The 25,809-nt window shown below is 37.4% G+C and overlaps 1 long non-coding RNA gene across 1 annotated transcript; it reads right to left on the reverse strand.

Moving 5' to 3' along the window:
- Positions 1–455: 455 nt before the first annotated feature.
- LOC309715396 lies at positions 456–25,809 on the reverse strand. The gene is made up of 2 exons (XR_014279204.1): positions 25,447–25,809; positions 456–1,520 (listed from the first exon to the last, which is right to left on the reverse strand). It is a non-coding gene; the product is annotated as an uncharacterized lncRNA (long non-coding RNA).

Raw genomic sequence — 25,809 nt, forward strand, 5'->3', positions numbered from 1 at the left:
TGACTTTTCTGTGGATAACAATGAGATTTTCTCAGCTCCTGCTTTCAATCCAGTTTCCAGATTTAATAGAGGTTATGTAGGTTATGTCAAAGGGAAAAAAGAGTAATTTAGTCTTTATGTGTATTGTAAATTACTTCATGTCATTTATTATGTGCATACGTTTTTTTTAATATATAAATAATGCTTTGATCTTTTTTCTTGATGAAGGCTCTTGTGACGTGATTACTCTCTTTTCCCGAGGCACAACGAACACAAAAGGAATTCAAAACATTGTGTTTACAGCTTAAGCATCAATAATCACGCCTTTCAAATGATTCACTGAGGTTTCATCCAAACAACTGAAGGAATACCTGCACAATTATTCACTTTTCAGCAGAGAGGCAGAGACAGCTATATCCACAAACAGCATCTCACAAGTCACAATATGAAAAACTGAATCTCACAAGACTCCAGTATGTGTTTTTATTCCACTTTATTACAAAAAATGTATAAATGAACATTTATGTTAACACTCACCTGCTTCTAATGTGCAATCAATTAGAAACAATTACAGGTGATTCCAAAATCTACAGTTATCTTAAAAGCTTCTGACAGTTTTTCCAGAATGTACCCCACCTCTCACCCTGTGACAGCTGCTATGGCCTCCAACGTGCTGATAAACGTATAAAAGTGTAGTTCAATGGGAGTTCGGAAATACAACAATGTTTCCTTAGTCCTTTGAAATCAAACACCTGTGAAAATGACCTGCAGCTGTTAGTGCAGTTACCGACATTAATGACTAGATAAAGTATAGGAAATTATAATATAGTATAATATAATAAAAAAAGCACAAAATAACTTTATGTAGTGATGCTGTCCAAAACATAGTAGAAGAACATGATTGGCTTCACTGAAACAAAGCAGCTTTGAGTTACACGTTAGCGAGGTCTTTTGCATACAGCTTTTTCTGTCATTTTAAAAAAAAAATGGCTACACGCGAGGTGTCACGCAACAACTCGACTACATAATAAACAAATAATCATTAACTAATCCAAAAGAGGTCAGGTTGATGACACCCCCCGATGACAGCTGCTCATGCATAACACCTTTTGTTCGGTTTACGATGTTGTAGTTCATGACTTTTTGCGAGTACGAAGTCCCGCGACAATACGGCATCAGCAGCAGAAGTTTAAACACATCGTGTTTTAAACAGTCAAAAGCTACACCATGAAGATACAAAGAGGGTGTGCGAGCTTCTGTGGTTTCAAACCCGAGACTGGAATACCATCTGGGAAATAAACCACACACACACATACACGCAAAAAAAGATGTGAAACTATAAGCACAGACTGCAGACTTCATTTTTCTGTATGTTGAAATGAACATATATTTTTCTAGACATGTCTTTGTCTGTTTCCTTCTTTGCTGAAGGCATAGTTCCTTTGTCGATAGACAACCATCAGACTCTGTCCTTCCTTTGTCTGATCTTCGATGTAGAGGTGAACCATGCCAGGGCTACTTTTGATCCACTGAAGATCATTCTTTGAAAAACACCAAGACCAAAACAAAACAAAGAAAACGAACAAACAAAAAGGGGGAGAGAGAGAACAAAGAATAATGATTAAATACAATTCCAGCTTATCTTAAGGCAAACATCCAACATAAATGGCATACATTGACTCTATTTAACTTAATGTATAAACACCGACAACACAAAGAATCTTTTCCATGTTGCCAGTTATGTCATGCAGGCACTATTCATGTTAAATCATGTCCACGTGAATTTAACTGCTGTCGTTGTGTTCAGTCTCTAAATGATGAAAAGGTGATTTGAACCAGCAGGAATAGCAAAAAAGAAATAATGGCATCTGCTTAGTACCAACATAAACCTTGTAATGGCAAAACAAACACTTAGAGGTCAAAGATGGCGCAATGACAAGTCAAGGCAAATAAGAAAAAGCATTTAGCAAGAGGCAGATATGGTGTAAGTAATGCGTTGTTATGCATTTGAACCTAGATTTTCTGCTGGGACTCCTGACACTATTAGCTCCCCGGTACAACAAGGAACAGTATCTATGTTGCATTCAGTCCAATTTACACAAGCTGGTAAGCTAAATTGCCTTTGCAATTAGTTAGCATTTAACCAACAAACGTCAGGGTGACTGGTTATATAAGATTTGTACCCTTTTTATTCAGGTTTCCTACCCACAAAATTTCCAGTTTCGGTGCAGACACATAATTTAAGGAATCACTTTATAATGTATCAAGAACTGAAAGGTTTCAGTAAGAAAGTGGTGAATCTAATTATACAGGCAAAAAGTTACACATTATTACAGTGTAGAGACCTGTTTAGAGTGGACTAATTATCATTAGTTGAATATTATTTCCAAACTGTGAATGTACCAAATATTCTTTTATTTATTTACAATTTGGTAAACTGAGCTGAATAGGTGCTGATTTTATCAGGACACCCATGCTGAACATCAAGTTTGCTGCTTTCGAAGCACACAAACAAGACGCACTACCTTCTAACAAACGCAAACCTACACCACAGCAGCTCACTCTCTGGGCAGTATTTACTTTTAAGGGGATTTATTTGTATTTTCTATATATTATTTTGTCCCCTTTGTTCTTTTAAAACACATTTTAACAAAGTGTAAAGTGTTTATTTGTTATTTGACTGGTTGAAACCCATTTCATATATACTAGACATAATTTGAGCATAATTATTTTTTTTATTTATGCAGATAGAGTATGTGTGAAGCATACATTGCATTGTTTGGTAACATTTGTTTAAATGATTAGTAATAAATATGAAGTGAAAAAAGTTTGGAACATGTTTATTTTGTTTAAAATATATACTTATTCAGGAACATTGTACATGCATTAGTTAAACGGTTATAACATTCTTTTGGAAGGATGTTGCTGCTTCATTTCACAAACCCTGCGTATCTCTGTTAACATGAGCGTCTATCTCTACATCTCGGGTATATCCCGGAAAGTACGGGTAAATATGAAGCTTATCTTCTGAAAGTCATGTTGGCTTTTTACTAACATAATTAAATATCAGCAAATGACTTAATCGATCTCTCTACAAAAATATTTGGGTGAAAGGCAATGGAAAAAAATGGCGTTCTTATCTTGCCAGTATGACAGATCATTAACGACTCTTACTTGTTATATACGAGCGTAAGTACATAATTCACTTCGTGCTATCGCAACACATGACCTCTTGTTTGTTCTGCTAGTTCTTATATACTTTGTTTACGTAATAAAAGTGGAAAATGTAAAACTTTCTGTCAATTGTTGACCAAAACATCATGTTGACCTTGATGATCTTGTTGAATATAAGACAAATCTTAATGGATTGTTAACATGACCCCAGTCTAAACATAGATTTACCAGAATTAATTGAAAGTGCATCGTGCATACAAAGAGGAAAAAAACAGTAGTGAATCACCAGGTGGGAAGGTTGTGCATTTTTAGTTTAGTTCCTGTTACATGACACCATTGTGATTTTGTCTAAAGCATGCGGTTCTCTTTATTGTCTGCAGTTCTTAAATAAATGCTTTTTCTCTTTGTTATCCCTTTAGAAAAGCTTAAATATGTCACAGAAGCACAGTCAGTTTCAATAAAATGTTGATACCACTGACTGTCAAGGGTATGGAAGCTTGTTTCTGCCACTGAAAAACATTTTTTCAATACATAAGACCAAATTAAGCTTATTATGTCAAAATTTTGACGTCTGAGAAAATGACTCAAAATTGAAGAGCTAACTTGAAATTTTTGTGATCTAACCTTAAATTTTGACACACGGATGGCAAAAATGCTTTTATTCAAGACAACTCTAGAAGCACCAGATGGCAGATATTTTAATTAGTTAATTTAATTGGTTTAATTTTAACAATTTTAGGAGCACTGTGGCACAGTGATGATTCAGACCAGTGAAAGGCAGCTGAAGGAGAAGTGATGGTTTTGACATAAAGCTGAAAAAAATTGCTTGTGACTGTTCGAATGAATGTGTGGAATCATTGGATAAATATGAGAGTTCAGGAGAAACTTCAGCCTAATCTAAAACCTGGCTGATTTATTACAAAGTATATAAAGTCTGTGTGTAAAAAGTGACCAATAAGATGCGCAAAAAATGAACACAATTCATGTTTCGCTTCTGTTTTAAGCTGCACAAATGTAGATAAAGTTAATACAACATTAATCTAACATACATCAGATTGAGGCCACAAACTCTGTCTGTTGAAAAAAGCAAACTGGTGCCATGGCTGGCTGTAATACCCTAAAATTTCAGGCGATGACTCACTGGCAACCATAAGAGCCACATCAGGTGCAAAATAAGATAAATAAGCTCTTTGGTCCACCTTTGGAGAGCACATTGGAAATGTGCTTGCCAAGAGAAAATGGTTTGTGTTGGGATGTTAAAAAAAAGATAAACACTAAAATGTGCTTAAAATTCCGATCACGTGCTAAAGAAATATAGGCGTTAACACTGTCCCACGGCCAGGAAAGGGTGTAGCACTCAGGGAGGGATGCAGACGATGCAAAACTGTTCCTCCCTACATAGATGACACGGCCATGAAGAGATCTAACATGCAAAAACCGCAAGAGAGGGCCGAGGGGGGAGGGGACTGTATGTGTTGGTAATACACTTGGTGAATCTCTGGTGCTTTCCACCTAACAAGTATAACCATTAGACTTGTTTTGTGCTAATTTTAATGATGCTTCATCCTGAACCACTTTTGAGTGAAGCTCAACCAAAGTTGTTTTTTCTCTTTTCTTTCTTTCTTTTTTTTTAACGACACAGATGTGTTTGTGAAGTTACTTCCTCAAAGCACTTGTAGACACATGCATACCACAATAACCAGCAGGGTAAAATCAAGCTGGCTTGGCATTTCCCTAGGATTTTCAGTCTTGTGACAAAGACTAATATCACTCAAACATTAACAATTATTAATATTACAGCGAAGCAGCAGTTGTTGTGAAATCAATAAAAATAAACCAATTCTTAGCAGGTTCTAATATGATTTAACTGAAACCTCAGATGAACTAAAAAGCATGCAGCATAACATGCTGTCATGCCAAAATGCAGAAGCAGTGTGTGAAAAACTAGAACTGTAGAACCAAAGAGGGCAAGTTGCAGCCCGGTGCTGCTAGTCAAATGCGCTTGATTAATTAATTAAAGTTGTGGCATTTTGCTGGTCTGGAGTATTCAGGTGTGTTTCAAGATATCAAAAAGGAAAGACGTCAATGTTTAAGTTTGTGACAGTTAATTTAACAAAGGCTGAACAAGTATGGCTTGTTTGGAAAGGCTGCCAGGCGAAACCGCCTTATCTGAAAAAAGAACCTGGGAGCACAGCTGAAGTTTGCAAAGCTGCATCTGAACAAACGTTTTTTGGATAGATGAGACCAACGTGGAGATGTTTGGCGCTAATGTACAGTGCCACAGTTAGAAAATACAAAGCTTATCAGCAGAAAAACACTTCATAGCACACTTCACGAGGGGTGATAATTTGGGTTTGGTTTGCAGCCACAGAAATTGGCCACGTTGCAGTCCATGATTCTGTAGGCAAATGTTAGGCAAACAGCAAAAGTCTGGCCGAAAACTCGGTCATAAAACAGGAAAATGGTCCCAAGCACATCATCAAATCCACAATGTGAGAGATGAGAAAGAAAATAATCAAGATGTTGCATTGCTTCAGGTAAAATTCAGACGTTGGTTGGACTGCAATGCTGCGGTGGGACGTTAAGAGAGCTTGCCTGCAAATCTTAATCAACTGAAGAACGCTGTAGAGAAGAGCGGGCCAAAATTCTTCCATAATGATGTGAAACACTGATAGAGTCGCACCGAGTAGCTAAAATTTTTTCTACCAGCTACTGAACCATGTGCTGTGCTTAGTTTTCCACACACTGCGTCTGCACATTGGCTTCGCTGTTGTGAAACAATGGCATGATGTAATATGTCTTGTTGTTAATCTGAGTTTGTATTTAATATTATTTAAATTTGGTAAGGACCTGATGAATTTTTACGGTCTCCTGATTGACTCCTGAATTTAAAAGGGTGTCCATTCTTTTTACTATGACTGTATAGTAAGAGTAAAAGCCAGATATTTTGAATTAGTTTCACAAGTACAGTAGAAAATAGAATACGTAATATTCTAATTTTAGAAAATTTAATGTTATGGCAATAATGAACACAAGGAAACGCAAACACAGGAAGTCCCATTGCACAAGCATGACAACTCACTGTCTGATAGTGAATTATATGAAACAATTATTTATCTCCAGGTTTACTTCATTGCAGCAAATTCTCCAAGATTTTTTAGTGGTCGATAAACAAACTCTAGCTGTCCCAGCTCAAAGTTTTTAGGAGACCGTCTTGCATATAGGGTTCGTAAAAAAAGCAAATAAGAGACACAATTATCCATGTTTCAGAAGGATATACGACGACAGCGTGCAGAAACTTGTTTTGTCATCTATAACCCGTTGTGAGGAATTTAGGCAATGTTTGATCATTATCTCTTTTTCTCTCACTGATTACTGCTTTTCCAGTTTTGTAGTGTTCATATTCTTATGAATATAGATAAATATATGTGTGACGTTTTGTCTTTCTTTTCAATAATCTGCTTAATACACATAAAAATAAGTAAATAGAAAGATTGGCAAAATGTTTTTTTAGGCTCAGGATGGAAGACAATCTGAAAAATATTTCCTAATTAATGCCAGAATCTGTGCTGTACCACTCACTCACACACCGAGGCTCAGAAAGCTTGTGGTATATTTGAGTAAAATGAGACCAGGAAATAAATGATCTTATTCTGCTTAAAAGACTTTTATGATGGTCAAGATGGTTTGACCACAAGTCGAGTGCAAACATTGTAGGTTATGCAGGTTATTGACATTTTCCTAGTACTTTTCCCTGTGGGTGTGGGTGAACTCAGTAATATCCTCCCAACCAAATTCATAACTTGGAGGCACATATACGTTTTTTCACCACCGCTCATAACATAAAGCTGCAAACTGGAGCAGATAAATGAAGCCAATGTAGACTTAGTCAAAATCACAGCTGCTCAGATGGTCATTTGAAGCTCGCTCTAAAAATAACCCACCCTTATGTTAAAACTTAATAGGAGCAGAATAGAACTTTTAATAAATATTTACACCGGCCATAGAGACTAAAACATTTTTTTATGTTTAATCACTATAGCCCTACAGGTGGTGAATGCTTATATAAATTACATAAATTGTAGTGGTGTTTTAAATTATGGATACAGAGCAAATATAAAACCTGCAGATTTTTGATGTGGCCCTTGAGGCCTGGCGTTCCCCATCCCTGGCGTAACTACTGGGGGTGCACTAGACTCCTTGTTTAAGTATCATGCCAGATACCATGAATCAAAGCGTGAATTATTGATGCTTGTAATGTTGGTGCCTTTAAGAGCATTTCTACTTCTTATTTTTTAAAAATAAATGGCTTGAGGTGAGATTTTTTTGTGCTGAATGAACTACCATTCTTTAAAGACATGCTAAAACGTATTTGTTCCATTCAACAGTTTGGTTGAACATCCGTTAGGTGATGACTGTCTACACAGCTGATGGTAAATACATTATAATGATAAGGAACCCCCATAATGTCACTAACTGAATTATATTTTCTGGATTACATTTGCATGACCTCACAGAAAAATTACTAAAAGAAATTTAAAACTCATTCTTATCAACAGATCAACCAGTGCTGCTGAATGTGCCACTGAACCAACTGTTGTGGCTGCTTAGACAGCTAAAAGTCTACACTGTTACAGAGAGAAATAACATTATAGAAGCATGTTCACCAGCTTTGTCCATGGCCACTCTCAGAGCTGTGATTACATCAAACCATACAGATGCACCTAACAGCTCTGACTGTTTTGATTGTGGGTGTGACCCAGCAGCTAAACAGTGTAACACTGACTGCATGTAGCAGTTGTGTGGGTGCACTGCTGGCTGAGTGTAATACAATATGTTGTTTACACTGATAAAACGGCATGTGAAATTTATTGCAAAGGATGCAGAAATAATCCAGAATAAACCTCCAAACTATGGCCTTTTGTGGGCTCTGTAGAATTATACTACACAAAAACAGCATTAGCATTACTAATACTGCAGTTTAAGCCATCTTGTGTTGGTTTCCTTTGATTGCACAATACAGCCTTTTCCATAATTCTCGTATTCTGGTTCCAAATTTATCAAAAGATAAATAAAATAATTCCTAATAAAAAAAAACAAACAAAGAGCAAATCATAAGTAAATAGGGCTTGACTGTATCAACAGGAGGTAAAGTGCTGCAGTGTTTGCAGCTTTTTATACTCCACCTATTAAGTCACTCTTTGCCCTGTGTTTGTTACTTTCTAACAGGAAACTGCGTCATTCAACAGTCAGTCAGCTTTCTTCCCTCACCGTCTAGGTTGAATGTCTTAGTTTTCATTTTTTGTTTTTTTTTTCCAATTCTCATTACACCGTGCCTCTGAAAATCTGCTGTTGGAGCTATTCAGACATGTAATGATGAGCTCCATGCATATTTTGCTTAATTAACTGCCCCAGTTCTGTTATCTTTTCTTTCAAATCATCAGCCGTGATTCATATGAAGGACATAGTGATTTGACTCACAGACATAATACGGAGTTTCTGTAAAGGACGAATGTTTTGAACATTCTTTGCGTCAAACAACCCACACCGTACACAAAAGAATTTGCAGAGTTGCCTCAGGGAAAAGTCGTGTGTTTTTTCTCATAATCTGGATCAAGTTGTTACGTAAAAAATTGTCAAGTTTTGTATTCACATAATCACGCCGCAATAGAGCTTCTTTTCATTGTGAGAATTAGGTTACTGTAGCCGTTGAGGAAGTCCAACATTAGCATCTGCGGTTGCTGCACAGTTGTTATTTGATCCCCCTCTCAGCAGTGTAGATTCTCACCAGAAAACATAATGTTTGGTCTCATAAACACTACTGTAACTGCTGTAAAATCACCAGCATGCTTTGCATGCCTTTGCAGAAAATAGAGGTTGCATGTTGCAGATAGATGAATTCTACTTCTGTATTGCTTTGATTTAAAATGACAGTGATTTTGTACAAATAGCTACATACATGTACACTCAATAGTGATTAGCCTACTAATGAAATCATTCACTTGCGTTTTACTCCACCCTGTACTGTGCATGTTCTGCATTATAAAAAAAGGCGCCAGATTAGAATGAGTTATAAGTTTATTTATTTAAACCAGGAAGTGAAACTCCTGAGAGCAAGAATCTATCTTGCACGTGTTCCACTATGGGAAGAACAGGCAAAAAGCACGAAAGTTTTAAAATCATGACCCTTTTGCTGTTATGCAACAGTGTTGATCATGACCCACCTTACTGCCAGTGTGCACAGAATTTGCCCTTGTTAATCACATTTTTAGAAATATTAGAAATAATAAATGAACTTTTAACTAAACAGGGGTGTGGTACTCCTGGATTAATTAAATCTTTAGTACCTGAAGCCTGAAGACAAAAGGAGAAAAGCCAAACATCTGTAACACGGAACGAACCAGAGCGGGTGGATTTTCAGGTTTGACGATGTCAGCTTGTGCGGTTTAAAGTCAGGATTAAGCTCTCTGGTGGAACGAATGCGTAACATGCATACCAGCCCGAAGAGAAAACACAAATGGATGATGGTAGAACCGTCATAAAAGCTGAAATGATTGACATGGGATTTGCAATTAAAGGTGTTCTTGCATGAGTTCAGTTACTTTGGCAGAAATTGAATTCCCCAACAACGACAAAGTGTTTCTTGGGAACAAACTGCTCTTATTAATGTGCAAATGTAAAAATGTAGGTCACTGATCCTTTAAACTAGAACACACTCGTTACACAAGTGGCTTTGTTTCTTTAACAAAAAAGATGCAAATTAAAAGAAATAGTCATCGCTGATCAGACATCTTGAGCTACAGGCTGGACTGTGTGCCAGTGTAGTGTCTGATTTTTAAAAGGCCGTCACCTCTCGCTCCCAGTCGGTGTCTTTTCAATTTGGGTTTCAACTCTTAGTAAGACTTTGAAGCCAACAAAAGAAACAAGTTTTCAGCAGTTAAGCATTAGTTTCACAGTGAGTCAAACTGGAAGGCTCTGCTGTCTCATTACATGATACTGATAAGTCACACACATTCCAAAACAATCACCACTCATACTTGGAGTATCCTCTGGAAACATTTGCTCCACCTAATTTTTGTATGAAACCAGTGAAACAAGATGAAGGACTAAAATAATTTTAAGGTGCTCGATTTCAGCTCTATGTAGGCTTTGGAGTGTTTGTTACATTAACCCAAACAAACCATATTCTCTGCAGCAGAACTGCTTACAATACATAATCTAGAAGACAATTTGGAGGAACTATATTGACATAACTTCTGTATCCCAGCACTCGTTTGGCAGAAGTTGTTACTTTCATTCTGAGCAGCTGAAAACAATAGCAGGAAGCAGAAGGAGTAGATGGCCAACTGGTGGGCTTATCGTTGTGATCCATGCTCCATGTTTTAACATCCGCTCCTAGAAAATAGCTTGGTAGAATAGATTTTGTTTTCATCATGCACTGGATTAAGATTATTTTTTAGATGATTTAATGTTCTGGTGTTGGATTAGAGAAATCAGAGCTAAAAGGTATTTCCTGACACTTTCGGGACACAGAGCTAATAAAAACTGAGCGTGTGTAGTTATGGAAGTATAATCCCCATTTGGCGTCACTGGGTTAAGAATGGACTTGAGTTGATCCTAACCGTTTATGTATATAGAGTACTTTGGCTGCTCATTACCATAAACATCTAATCAGCTAATCACATAGCAACAGCTGTTTGCCCATTGCAATGCGCATGTAGACATTGTAAAGATTGGGATCTAGTGGGTTTTTCTCACACAACCGTCTCTCCAGTTGAATGGTCCAAAAAAGAGAACATACTCAGTGAATGTCAGAGGTCAAAGGTGAGAGGATAATGACCAGACTGCTTCACATTGAAAGGAAGGCAACAGTCACTCAATTAAACACTCATCACAACCAACCTATGCATTGGAGCACAGGTGTCCTGCAGGTTTTAGATGCGTCCTTAATCCAACACAGCTGATGAACTCCTCAACATGTCTTGAAGTTCTTCAGATGCCTGGCAGTGAACTAATCATATGATTCAGGTGTGTCGACCCAGGGTGAGATCTAAAACCTGGAGTTCGACACCCCTGCAATAGAGCAACACCAAACCTTTATACAGATTTGTTACAGCAGCAGAAGACCACACTGTGTGGATCTCCTGTCAGTTAAGAGCAGAAATCTGAGGCTACAATTCATGCAGGGTCGCCAAAATTTCAAAACAATTCATGAAAATGTGTCTGATGAATCCAGATTTGTTCTGCAACATTGGGCTGGTAGGGTCAGAACTTAAACTACGAAAGCATGGATTGTCCTGTCTTGTATCAGTGGTTTGCGCTGCTTTGTGATGGCACAAAGCTCATAATCCTCTCAAACAGTTTTTTTGAACATGATGTTCCCTGGCATTCAAATAGCCTCATCAGATCTCAGTCCAATAAAACACCTTTGGGAGTGGTGGACCAGGAAATTTGCATGTGCTGCTGACAGATTTGCAGCAACTGTGTGATCTTGTAACCAGTACCAGTATCTGTTGAATCTATGTGATGACGATTTAAGGCACCTTTGAACATGGGGTCCAACCTGGTACAGGCAAGGTCCCAAATACACATTGGATAAAGAGGCTCATATATGTCAAACTACATTTAGTAATATGAGCTAAATGTAATTAGCTCATATTACTAATTATCTGATTCCAAGACAATTTTGAAGTAATTTAATTTGCCAACCAAATTGTAGGCTCAAAGAGAAATAAAAAAATAAAATTAAAACACAGCCGCTTCATCTACTGTTGTCTAACATAACTAGAGACCATATGTTGTGAATAACATTTGGCAACAACAAGCAACAAAGGAAAAAGTAACTGCTGGTGATGTAAAGCGGACACATTGAAGTTAATTATAAATATTTAGTGGGCTACTTAGACGTCTGGACTGCAGAATTTGTCCCGGTAGCGATGCCTGTATAAAGATTACCAAAGTGCCTGACCTGACCTACTTGAACAGTTGTGAACTCTAGTATCTTGCGTTTCACACCTTTTAACAGCACAGATGGTGACTGATGTATTTGTCTTAAAAGGTTCATTCAAGCCTGTATGCTGAAGTACAGACTACTGTGTAACTTTGGCCTCAAAGCAGACTCAAAGTACCTAATGCTGGTTGCTCTTTAGACTGTTTAGATTGTAGCAACTACCCCAGATTCTTACTGTCTGTGAGCTACAGAGACAAGTGGTGCTGCATTTTGCTCAGATAAATATTTGGTTTTTGTTATTAACTGTTTTCCCTTTGATGCAATTTCTTTCCTTCCACCATTTTCAGTTAACATGTTTTCATCCTGTCACATGAATCCTCAGTTTTTAATGATTTAATATGTTGTAAACTTGTCTCATTGACTTGACGGATAGTTTTATTCTCTGTTCTTCTATGTATGCATGTATGTGCATATGTGGGTGACCTCCAATGTTTTGAAATGCACCTAAAATAAACAATATTTCTAATTATTACTATTGTTACTATTATTACTATGCAAAATAGAGTTTTGTTAACCAACTGCAAAAATGCACAATTAACATAGTAAACTTTTTAAAAGTTTCTCAAAGTACACTTGCTAAGATCATGAAGCACGTTTTGGGATCAGATCATGATAATGTGATGCCAAAACATGTAGGTTTCTCCCTAACCTAATTCAAAACCTCCAAAGCGGTTCAATACATCAATATGTACATGAAGATAAACTGATGAATGAACGTTCACCTATAAAATGTTTATTATTACTTTGTTTATTGTCTCCTTTGTCTTTTTTTATTGCCTTTCTTCTCTCTCTCCATTTCCTTTACCTTAACTGCTAGTTGACTTTCCCGAGCTTGGCTCTGCTGCAGGTTTCATCCTATTAAAACATAATGTTTTAATGCCTCGATACATGCAGTCATTTGATTTCAATCTTTATTATTCTAAGATGTTTACCGTAAAATAAAGATAATAATAACAAAGTGCCCCGAGATAACTGCTGCAAATTGGTGACGTATGAAAAAAAACTGAACTTTGGTAGTTGGTCACATATGCAGAGGAAGAAAGACTGCTCTGAGACTGATTTATGCACGCTGTGGGTATGCCGGTGTCTGTGAGTGAGTGGATGTGGGTGTGTGTCTGATAGAGATAAGGAGAGGGAATGAAAGAGCGACTGTGTGTTACAGAGAGTGAAATATTGGTCGGCTGATTTACTGGAAACACCAGAACTGCCTGTGGTTTCATTCAAACAAAAGATGATTGCAGTAAACCTTCAGGATACAACACCCTATAAAACGAAATACGAGCCATATCATCTCCCAGAGTTTAATCTAAATCAGACAAGGCTTTACATTTTTATAATATCCAGTTTAACCTTTAACCAATCAAGTGGGTCAAGTGGGATCACAACAGACTGGAAAAAGAAGTGCATGTATACTTCACTTATATCAGCTACGGCTAGTAAAAAGTTGCTAAAAACTGCTGCTTTAAATAAGGATATTATTAAACGATTACAGCTACTGAGCAGAAAAACTTATCGCTAACTTCTGCAATTCTGTTTTAAAAACATATATATTATTAGTGTATATTTTTTGAGGTAAATCAAAGACTAGGTGGTGCACAGCCATGGTGGTGAGCAGGTGGCCTCTGTCATGTCACAGGAAGAAGGCTGTGGGTTTACACTTGCTAGCCGGTTGGTCCCATTTTGTGTGATGGTTGTAGGTGTAATGTAAGCAATGTAAGGTGCAAAGCTGTACTCTACCTCTTGCCAAGTGTTAAATGGGATAAAGCTCGGTGTGACAGAGTTTACAGACAAATATGAGTGCTCTACACATTTATGAGGTGCCAAATAGCAAAAAAACAAACAAAAACCCCTTAAACTCTGAATCTGTCTTCTGTGCATCCTTGGCCTCAACACCATGCACGGATAAAAAAAGGTGCAGGTGTTTAAAAGAAATTTGCATTTACCTGGACGTTGAACCAAATGATCCACACACAGATACGATTGCATACATAAAGACTACTGGTGCATCTCAGAAAAATTAGAATATCATGAAAAATGTTTGATCAAGAAAGGGAACCTTCCTTGTATTTAGTAAGTATTATATCTAAAGTGAAAGATTTCAGGTAGGGTTTTTTTTGGCTTCTGTTTTAATTTTAATGATTAAGTTGTATAACTAATAAAAGTCACAAAGTCATAAAAGTCACAAATATGGTACCCATGAATATTAGAATATTGTGTGTACAAGTAAATTACTGTTCAAACAGTATAAATACTGTGTATCACTCAGTCTAGTCCAGTTGAGGCAACCACAATCACGGGGAAAACTGCTGACTTGACAGTTCTCCAGAAGATGATCATCTACACCATCCATAAAGATTATAAGTTCCAGAAGTAAGTCTATTTATATAGCACTTATAAAAAACAAGTGTTACACAGTATAAACTATAACAATTAAAACCATATAATTGGATAAAACAATGTAAAAAACAATCCTGCACAGGTAGGTCCTCTTTTTTAAAGCTATCAACAGTGTCCACATATCTTAATTCCAATGGAGGCGAGTTCCACAATTTGGGAGCCACATCCTCAAAAACACAGCCCCTACCTGGGCCGAGTTACCGGCAACAAGCGCTGATCAGCTGTCCTAGCACTTAAGAATGGATGTAGTAGATGTGGGGAGGCATCTGACCATGAAGAGCGCTGAAAGTAATCACTGAAATGCTAAACTTACCCTAATTTAAAGGGGAGCCAGTGTAAAGAAGACAGAATTGGAGTTACATGGGACCTTTTGGAGGACCTCGTGAGCAGCTTTCAGTAGCATTCTGGACTTTTTGCAGTCGATCTCGGGACGATCTTGGCACGGATAACAGCCGACAACAAACGGCAATAATGAAGGAGTCATAATACAAACCAGTGTACAATCACTTCCATTTCACACTGAGGCACAATACATTTATGCCTGCCATGTTTCTCAAATGACAAACAAGTTTGTACAAGACGGTCAATGTATTTAGCAAAAAAAAACCCACCAAGTTGTCAGAGGCACAGATAAGAACTTCATTTCTTTCAGGCATGTAAAGACAAGACACTTATCTCCCATCCAGTTCTTTATAACATTAACGTACTCCTAGGGGGCAGGTAGTTTGGCACTATTCTGGGTTTTGAATGACACATACAACTGAATATCATTTGCGTAACAAAAGCAGCAACAAAAGGGTCGTTGCTGAAAAAAGTCTGCTAAGGTGCATCGTTGATTTGCAAAATAGAAATGTGTTCATTTAACATGAAAATCTGTTGGTTGAATTCAATTTAATCAATTTCATCATGGCAATGTGTGGCGTGATTAAATAGTGACTAAGGTTGATGTCAGCGCATGAAGAGCCACCATCATTTCTAATAAAAAGGAAATCCTGAGCCAGAGACAATGCCAAAAGCATCTAACCTAAACAGAAGAGGAACTGGACTGTTGGTCAGCGGTTCTAAGTCCTCTTTTCAGGTGAGAGTATGTTTTGTATGTAATTTGAAAATCAAGTTCCTAGAGTGAGGAGAAAGGGCGGAGAAGCATGTCGCAAGTCAGGTGTGAAGCTTCCCCACTCTGTGATAATTTGGGGTGCTATATCATCTGCTGGTGTTGGTGGTGGTTCGTCCACTGTTTTATCAATCCACAAGTCAAAGCATCCATCTACCAGGAGACTCTAGAGCACTTTATTCTTCCATCTGATTCCCTATCCAGCAGTACTTAGCACCTCCCTACAGAGTCAAAACCATGACCAAGGGTAGCTGTTCAAGTTATTACTGCACTTGACTGGCTAGCCAACTCACCTGACTAACCCACAGAGAATCTGTGAAGTGTTGTCAAGAGTAAGCCGGAAACACCCAGCTCAAAAATATGCAAAAGCTAAAGGCTGGTATGAAAACAACCCGGACTTCAAAAACATCTTAACCTAGCCTCCATGCCACATCACATTGAAGCTGATGCCATTTCTAAGGTTGAATGAAGGTTCAATTGGATGGCATTCAAAATTAAATAAAAAAGCTTCCATCATGGTCTTCATTCATGTCAATGCTTGTTTACATATTTAATAATATTTCTCAGTGCCGCAGTCTTTCGAACAAAGCGGTAAAAAAGGAAAGTCTTTCTTCATCTCTATTTCCATCTTTGCATTAAAATTCAAACACGTTCATGCGCTAATATGAAATATTCCTGTTTTTAATTCTTGATGACCAACTTTAACTTTTTTGTTTTTTGCAGATTTACACTCCTTATGCTTACTAGTCATAGCTATAGTTATTTAACACAATTAATTACACATAATTGCACTTATAATAACCCAACAATATGATACATAACACGATAATAAAGGTGAGTTAGTTGCATTTCAATAATTTTAGCATGGTTAATTTCAGTATTAAAGGTACTAATACTCTCCAAATTCTCACAGGTTACATTTTCAAAGATGCAAAGTTTGCACTGGAGTACTTTTTATATGCCAATATTTCTAATTTCTAATAATTCATATTGTTTCTTAGTTTTTTTCTTTTCTTTCTTCACTTTTATCTAATCCCAAACAGTCAGGGTAGAAGGACTGTCTTCACGAGTCTGGTTTGAATAAACGTTTCTTTCCCTTACTGTTGCCGGGGACTTGCACAAAATGGATTTTTGGATTATTTGAGTCTTTCTCCACGCAGCTAGGTCTTACTTACAAAGTGCCTTAAATAAAATAAAATAAAATTCAATTTAATTATACATAACACAGAGAGAGAAGTCACGCAAGCATTCATATTCAGTAGAATCACATCCTGTTTGACTGTCATACCTTTGTAAACAGGAGTTACCTGTATGCCAAAAAAGTTGACGATGTGCAAAAGCAATCAAGTGTGCATGTGGGTGTAAAGGAGTGGGTGCATTGTAGGCATGGGTGACAGAGATAAAGAGATTTGGATGGAGTGAGGAAGGGTAAGACAGTGTGATAAGCCAAGGCTGTTTTTGGCTGTCTTCTGGCCACATATTGGTTCGATGCTTTATAAGCTTCTGTGTGTGTATGTGTGTATGTGTGTGTATGCACATGCATGTTGTTTTTTGGTTGGGAGGGTAGCTAAATGAGTGAAAGAAATGAGACAAAGGAGAAGGCAATTTACTAGAGTTAGCTCATTTACTGGAAAGACCAAAATCCTTTCTGTTGCTTTTCTCTGTCTCTTGCTCTCTCACACAGACACACAAAGGAAGTGGATGTCATTTAGTGGCAGGATGATATAGCGCCCATATTTTACCACATTATGTTGCAAAATAAATGCTGCTCTGCCCAGTCAACAGGTGGATGTTAATCAATAGTCACATGTGGTTACCATAAGTGAAAAACATCCTGATGACTTCTTTTCTTAGGAGTGCAACTCACAATCAACAGTGCACTAAAAATAGTCATGTTAAATCACAACTCAAACAAGTCATCTATCATGAATGACTTATCTCTTTGAGACTACCATCATCTAAAGGCTTACTATGCCATGTGGGTCTTCTCAATAAAGTTATATATATGCCTTCTACAAGAAAATGCATGTTTTTCTGCAATCGTTTCTGATAAAGTCACACAGATAAACAGAAACAGTGCTGTGCTAAACAAAACAAGAGCAAAATGTGGTTTATTTTGTTAGTTAACTTAAAATGTTAAAGGCCTAGGAGCAGTGACAGCTGGTGATCTCCAGAGGAGCAATACCTTCTTCCTGTAATTTGTCTGTTTAAATTAATGATACCAGCCCAACCTGCATCATCACAGATTTTGTGTGTGTAATGCCAACAACTCTCCATTAAGGTGGCATGCAAACAGAGAAAAAAATATCTTTTGTTTTATGAGCCAGGGAATGCTGTTATTATCCAGCCTGCCGAGCTGCTTTAACAAACACGTATGTGCATTATAGTGATTGGCACGGTAAAGCTGAAAAACAATCTATGCGGATGTAACAGGGTGTAAACCGTCTTGGACAATTTTGGCATTCCTGAGCATCAGGACACGACAGCTCCCAAGGAATGTGTTGCTTAAGAAGTTCCTCTATATTCCTCGAGAACATAATATCTTCCGCACACTTCAGGATCCATTAGACACATTTACCACCGCCCCAGTGACTGAATGAACTTTTTCCCTATTTTTGCAATCCACTTTCCAATGTCTCCAGAACCTTTTCGTGATATCAAATCTACTGCTGATAAAACATAATAGTAGTAAAAAAATTTTTTTTAAAATGTGTCAGCATGAGAATGAGATCAAGAATACTTTGATGTGATGTGCCAACTTTGAGGTCTTGGTGTAAGCAATATACACTCTTTATTTGTGTTCGAGCCTGTGTGTACAATAAATATCCCATTTACCCGAAATCACCCATCATTCTAAATGTCTTTGTGCTGCCGTGCCATCTGCTGTGGGTGTGGCCACAGGTGAACAAAGTTGTTGCTATGAAGCCAAAACAGCAACAACAAAGACAGCAAACAGGGTTAAAGATAAACATGAAGGTTTAAAAAACAAACCTCATAGTTTTGTTTGTTTGGACATAGCAGACATATGTGTTATTCTTTGTCCTGGATGCTGTTAATGTTAGCCTCAGGCTGGATGCCTGAGGCTAACATTAACAACTGTGAGTTAATCCCTCCAAATATATTTTTTAAAATATGTATTTCCTTAATGTCAGCCAACAGTAGCGTGACATTAAAGAAATACACTTTATCATACTCTGAAAGCATAGCAAATTAATGGCAAGTACAACTTTTTATTTCTGGGTGTGCTGCAAGAGAACCTCTACACATGCAGTTACACATATGTGATTAAACAAACCCCAATAACTGAACCCAAAACTGCCATCTGTGACAGATGTCAAGTAATTCCAGAGCTAAAAGTTGAAAATATGCACTGGATAATTCATATAAATGGTCAGATAAGCGAAATAAAAGTGGACGAACAGCCAATGCAATAAAAAAAAAAGCACCTGCTGAGTCAAGCCCTTTTCATGGTCTGTGTCAGCCTCAATGTGACCTGCTCTAAACTGGAGGCTCGATTTCTCTTAAATCACGTGACTTGAGAGAAGCAGATGCTTTGCATTTTTGTCCTCTGGCCAGTAGATGGTGCTGCTCAGAGAGAAGGCGAGGCATTTCTAATAAATCCGCCTGGAGTTGGGAAGTCAGGCTTCACCTTTCATGCTTTCATTTGAACTGTGGTTTAGCCGCAGTGGAATGTTTTTTGTTTTTTTTTTGCTTTTTTTTTTGCTTTTTTTGCACCAGGCTTTAAAGTTTCAGCTTTGTAAGAAGAAGCCACAGAAACCACAGCATCAAAACAAAAACTCATCTCAAAGCATTTTTTGCAGGAGAGTTGCTTTTTGGGGGGAACTGAATGCTATTTTTCCTCTTTCTTTCTTTCTTTCTTCTTCTTCTTTTAAATAAACCACTTCTTTTATGAATTATCATCTTTAGTGATGATGAGAGGAGCTCACGGACTCAAGTTTACTCTCTGCTCATCAGATATGGGTAACATTATACTTGCAAACGACCCTCTGCATTTGAGTGCCCGACATCCTTGCATCACTACACACTAGCTTAGTGGTCTATAAGATATCACAGAAAAATGACACAAAACAGAAGGAGGGTATGATTTTTCTATCATTCCATTACAGCAAACTAAAAAAAGCAATTAAAAAACCCACATAAGAAACAGTGCAAAACAAACTCTACCCGAGTGAGTTACTGGCCTATTTGAGATTGCGGTCCTTATCTCATAGGAGGAGATGTATCACCAAATGTTGAGACCTGAGAGTTGGTACACATGTATTTTTTACTGTAAGAATCATAGTATTTATGACTCTTTGCACACGCAATGCCAGTTAGCAAGATCATAAATGATTAGATAACATGTTGTTTGTGGTTTAGTACTTCTAGGTGAATGCCACCCACTCACTGCCAGCTGTTTGTAAGTCGTGCAGTCATGGTTTTACTAAACGAGTAATGATCAGTGTAAACCCTTGAATTTGTGACCATACTGGGATTTAAAATCATGGCATGCAACACACTCACTCATTTGTGGTGTGTCTCTGAGTTAAGGTGTCATACCACTTAGCAGTGCACATGAACATCAAAGAGAACTTAAAACTTCTAGGGTTCAAAAAGTCACTCAATACTGGCATTTTCTTGGGTTAAGCATGCTGCACGTTCACAGTTAAATAATGGCTAAACTTTTGGATTGTTACCACAATGACTTATTCAGTCCTCCTAGGTGTCACAAACTTAAAATGGAACCCCCCCCCCCCCCCCCCCCCCCCGGTGGCTGCATGTTATCTACATGAATTATCTGATGACCAGTGTTGAAGGAAGCATTCCACTTCAAATCAGATTATATGGAAACCAGACAAAAGCATACCTAAAGCTTAAGTATTCTTATGCCGTGACGCTGATACACATAGTCTGCTTAAGTTAAAGTGTTGTATTTTGCCGCGTTAAATATATTTTGCCTACTTTGAATGCTTTTGGAAGGCTTTCAGAGCAGAGGGTTTGCCTGGTGATAGCATGGAGAAGTTTTTTTCATCTTATGTTTTTGCTACAAGAGTTCCTGTAACTCTGTTATGTAAAGGTCGCTGCTGGCAGGCTGGGTTCAAAGTAGCACATCTATCGCTGCTGTAGTTCAGTCGATTCATTTCCTGTTTTTAATGTAGGACACTCATCATGCTGCTCTGCAGACTGATTGTAATAAAACAAAGAAAACTGTATGCTCTAAGACTGCTTTTATGTGGCGAATTGTTGCCTTGTACATATGTTAGCAGACATGCAAAATATAAACGTCAGATGATTAGCAAACAAGGGCAAGTACTCAGCTCATCATTAACACTCAAACCACAAAACTTCCTTTTCTCATGCCATAAGCAGAACACAGTCACCAAAGCCATTTTAACTAGGTCTCCAGTGCCACCTACTGGTTATTAGTGATGTTGTGGTTCTTTAAGTCTTGACCAATGGTGACATCTGGTGTTCATTTATTAAACTGCATGTTTGGCCTGTGAGGTTGATGAGTGGCACAAACAAACAAACATTTTGAGACTTTTTAGTCAAATTGATAAAATTTACTCTAAATGTACTAAGAATTTAAAATAAATGTATCAGCATGTTTTGGTATGCTTTAGTGCTAATAAGTGTTGGAATACAAATATAAATGGAATGTTATGTTTATAGAAAACATAACCTATCAAAATAATTAAAGGAAAATAATTGGAATTCCGATGTTTTGTGCATTTATGTGTCAGCAGTTACTTTTCACACACACACACACACACACACACACACACACACACACACACACACACACACACACACACACACACACACACACACACACACACACACACACACACACACACACACACACACACACACACACACACACACACACACACACACACACACACACACACACACACACACACACACACACACACACACACACACACACACACACACACACACACACACACACACACACACACACACACAGTGGGGGGGGGGGGGGGGGGATATACACTTTTTTTGGCTTGTAGCTTTTCTTCCAAGAAATTATTAAAAATATAAAAAAATGTTTTCTGTTTTAATTCTTTTCATTTGTCTGCATCACAGTCATTAAAGGTCCAAGTTATAAAATCGATGTAATGGATTAAAAAGTAGAGTGGTACAGTGCGGCAGTTATTTGCACTTTTATGCCACAGCAAGGTGTTCAAATCTACTGGCCTTGGTCAACCCAAGCATGTTAAGTTGACTGGTGATTCTAAACTGGGTGCTGGTGTTAATGGTGCTCTGTCTCTCTCTGTGTTAGCGAGTTATACAGCCAACCTGTCAAGGCTATACCCCATTTCTTCCCTTTTTACTGCTGGCATAAACTTCAGCTCCACCCGGACGCTGAACTGGATAAGTGGGAAAAAATGGATGGACGGTGTAGAAAGTGCCAAAAGTGTCAAATACTCAAGTGAAAATACTTCAGAGTAAAATACTTCTATACCTGGAAGTAAGACGGTAGTACTATTTTGAAGCTTTCAAAACTTTTGTAAGTGATAGAATTAATCTAAGTAAGTAAATACAATGTCATGAAAGTTCCTGTGTAAGTCCAGAAGGGAAAAGCACTCAAATGGTATGCCACCTAACTAAAAAAAAAAAATCATCCATCAACTCTGGGGCTGAAGCCTATCCCAGCTGTCTCAGCACGAGAGACAGGGTACACTGTGGACAGGTTGGCAGTCTGTCGCAGGGCTAAACAATCCAGGAAAAAAAAATCAGCCAATAACAATCTATTTTCCACTTTTAGACTGCAAGAGCTCTTCAGCTAGCAATCTATGAATTTTAAACCAAAAAACAAACAAAAGATTATATCTCTATTTTCCACATTTCCTGGCCAAGCTACATAGCCCTGTAGTGGAGCGAGCAGCCAAAATATTAAACTCACTCTGTTATGTACAAGTTACAAAAAGACTCAGTTATAACTGTGTTATAATTCAGTGCAGCATCCTAGTTTGTTTTGACAGCAGTCTGTAAGTGTCTGGGAACTGTAGAGACCAGCTGCTGGACTTCTGCGAGAGGAATTCTTGCCTGTTTTGGGACTCTAGTTGCTCAATTGTCCAGGGTCTTTGTAATACTTTTCATTTCATAATGGTCCAAATGTTTTCAGTTGGTGAAAGGCCAGGGCTGCAGGCAGGTCAGTTCAGTAAACAGATTTTTCCACAAAGTCATACTATTGTGATAAAAAAATACTTCATCTGGAAGGGAGTATATGTTGCTCTAAAAGCTCTAAAATATACCTTTCAGCACAGCTGGGGCCTTACAAGGCATACAAGCTGCCAATTTCATGTATCCACATACCATCAGTTATGCATTCAATGTTACATTTTGTATTAAACGTGGGACATTGTCTAGCTTTAGACATATGATATATTTTCTGTGTTCTATTGTGGATAAAATATAGGTTAATGAGATTTGCAAATCATTACAATCTGTTTTTATGTTTTACAGCATCCTATTTTGTTGATTTTCTGTATATGTATATGTGAGTTTTTCACATGGTGCCAAAAACGGTGTACTTTAGTAAACAATATATGCAAAAGCTTTGTTTCATAGCCTTAAATCCTCGACCACTTCGTCTACGCAAAATATTTTATCTAATATAAGATGAAATACACAGTTGTGTATATCAAGGGTGTAGATTTGGTTTTGGCATTGGTGGGGACGGATGATTCAACCACCGAACACTGCCCCGTTTCTTTTCTTCTTTTTCCTTATCGTCTTTGCGTCTTGATAAAAAAAGGAGAAATATACTTGCCTACATATGCTATTTTACATGCTTTTAAACCATTTAAAATTTCAATTCATAGTTTTATATGTGAATTAGTTCAGTTCATTTTTATTTTAAACATGTACATTCACAATCATTACAAAATATCATTCCATTTTTTTGTTTGAAAAGGAGTAGACAGAAGTATACACTTATTTGTCCCGACCCCTCTCATTAATTTAATTTAATTTTAGTCTTAAATTAAACAAAAATATGAATATGAATTATATAATGTAAAATTACTATTAAACAAACGACTAAGTATTTTAGACTTTAGTTTACTTCAGCCATATTCCATATAAATCAGGTATCATACAAAAATAAAATTAGCTTCAAATACAGTAATGACCCACCAAGTCATCATCCAATTTCACCTGTGATCTTGTGTCACCATTGCTCTCTGAGCTTTGTGTTGGTTCTTCTGTCACCTGACAAATAGGACATACATGACAATAAGAATAAAATGTGTAGCTGCTTCAGTGTTTCTGTCAATTTGTGCAAAAATACTTTCTTATATCTATGTTGTTCCTTTTCCTGCCATCCTCCTCTCCTCCTTGCAGGTCCTTGCAGCGCAGGCTTGCCGCTGCTAAAACTAAACAGAGCTCCCTGAAAGGCACAGCCAATCACATTGGCCATATTTGTCACATGAGGTAGGACTCCAGGAGAGAACGTAATTTAACTCTTTCTGCACCGCTAGGTGACTGAGACGTTGACAGATCGTTTTTTTTTCTTTCTGCCGGTTTTGTTTTTCTTTACTTGAAGCGATTAAATTATTGGTGGGGACAATTCAATAATCGCTGGATACTGGTGGGGACATGTCCCTTCCGTCCATGCCAAATCTACGCCCTTGGTATAAATTATTGTTATATTGTTATTGTATATATTGTTCTTAATTATTTGTAACTTTTTTTTATTACAAAACAGTAGAAATTCGCATAAATCTAAACACTATGCTTAAATTAATAAGCGTAAGTTAAACACATTGAATATTTTTGACATATTACAAAACGAATAAAAAAATGAAATAGTTGACTATGGCGACAACTAGCGGTTAAATATATATAGTACAGCTGTACAAAAAGTATTATCTAAATAGGGGATTGCCTGAGAGCAGCCATTTAAACAGTCCCAGCTATAGAAGATTTACAATACAAACCCAGAGGCTTTTTCCTTGGAAACTGAAAGAAACCTATGAGATATTCTTAATATATTGCTAAAAAAAACCCTTTAAGATTAGCAGTGTAATGAAGGAATAGTTTGATTCAGCGGTTTTGCTACTTAAGGGCCTAGGAAGCAATTTTCCGTCTTTCCGAGAATCTAAAGAGTCATACTGAAAACAGATGTATGTGTCAGTCAAGATGTACATAAAAGGCACAAATGTTTTCATTTAGGCCTTTGTGGATTAAAATATTAAAGTGGAATTAAATACTGAGCACAGTCAATAGTAACGAATAAATACTCTTTAAGATTCATCACCGAGGGGAAAAGATGGGGCTGGAAAAATTAGTTCACCTTCTGTCTGTGAAGCATGACGATCCCTACCTTTTGGTGTTCCTTTATTCATGTTTTGTTTTCTGTGCATATCGTGCATATCGCGTTTCTTTATAATTTTCTAATGAATAGCACGCCAAGAATTGACAGAGAAAGTTGCATTGATTTCCGATTTCATATCTGTTAAGTGATGTAAGCTCCAGCTATTCCAGTTACATCAAGGCTGTAATGAAAAAACAGAACTGCCGCCATCTGGGGCGAAATGATGCGAGTATGCAGATTAAAAGAAAAAACTCACCTCAACATGTGCCTCCATCAATATATTCCGCATAAAAGATGAAAAAAAAATCCATCCATATATGAATTAAAGCTCGAGTGGATTTGAGCAAAGAATGAAGCAGTTAGCTTGTGTGTTCGGTTTCACTTTTACTTTGCTCGGCCCTTCAGGCACAATTCCTACGCAAGACTTACCAGTAACTCCGATTTGCGTTCATCGCTGTGGTCAGTTTTGTTCTTGCAGCTTCCCGAATCCAGCTTCTTATATACAAACAGTCCAGTCGATATTAATTATTTTTACGTTTTGTAATAAAATGTAAAACAATTACACTGGTTTACATTTAAATCGTGCCGTCGCATCTGAATTGAAAGCGAAATGCTGGCGGACTTTCCCCGGAAACTGATGACGCTTCATTTTTAAAAAAAACAAAACGGTTATTTAAAAAACGCATAAAACTCTAGCCAACACCGCGGCCTTTTAAAAGACGCGCACAAAATAATTAATTAGCAGTTAACTAATGTCAACGATGAAATGTGTCAACAAAAATATGTACAAGC

The sequence above is a fragment of the Aulonocara stuartgranti genome (assembly GCF_965226115.1).
Source record: "Aulonocara stuartgranti genome assembly, chromosome: 10".
Taxonomy (NCBI): domain Eukaryota; kingdom Metazoa; phylum Chordata; class Actinopteri; order Cichliformes; family Cichlidae; genus Aulonocara; species Aulonocara stuartgranti.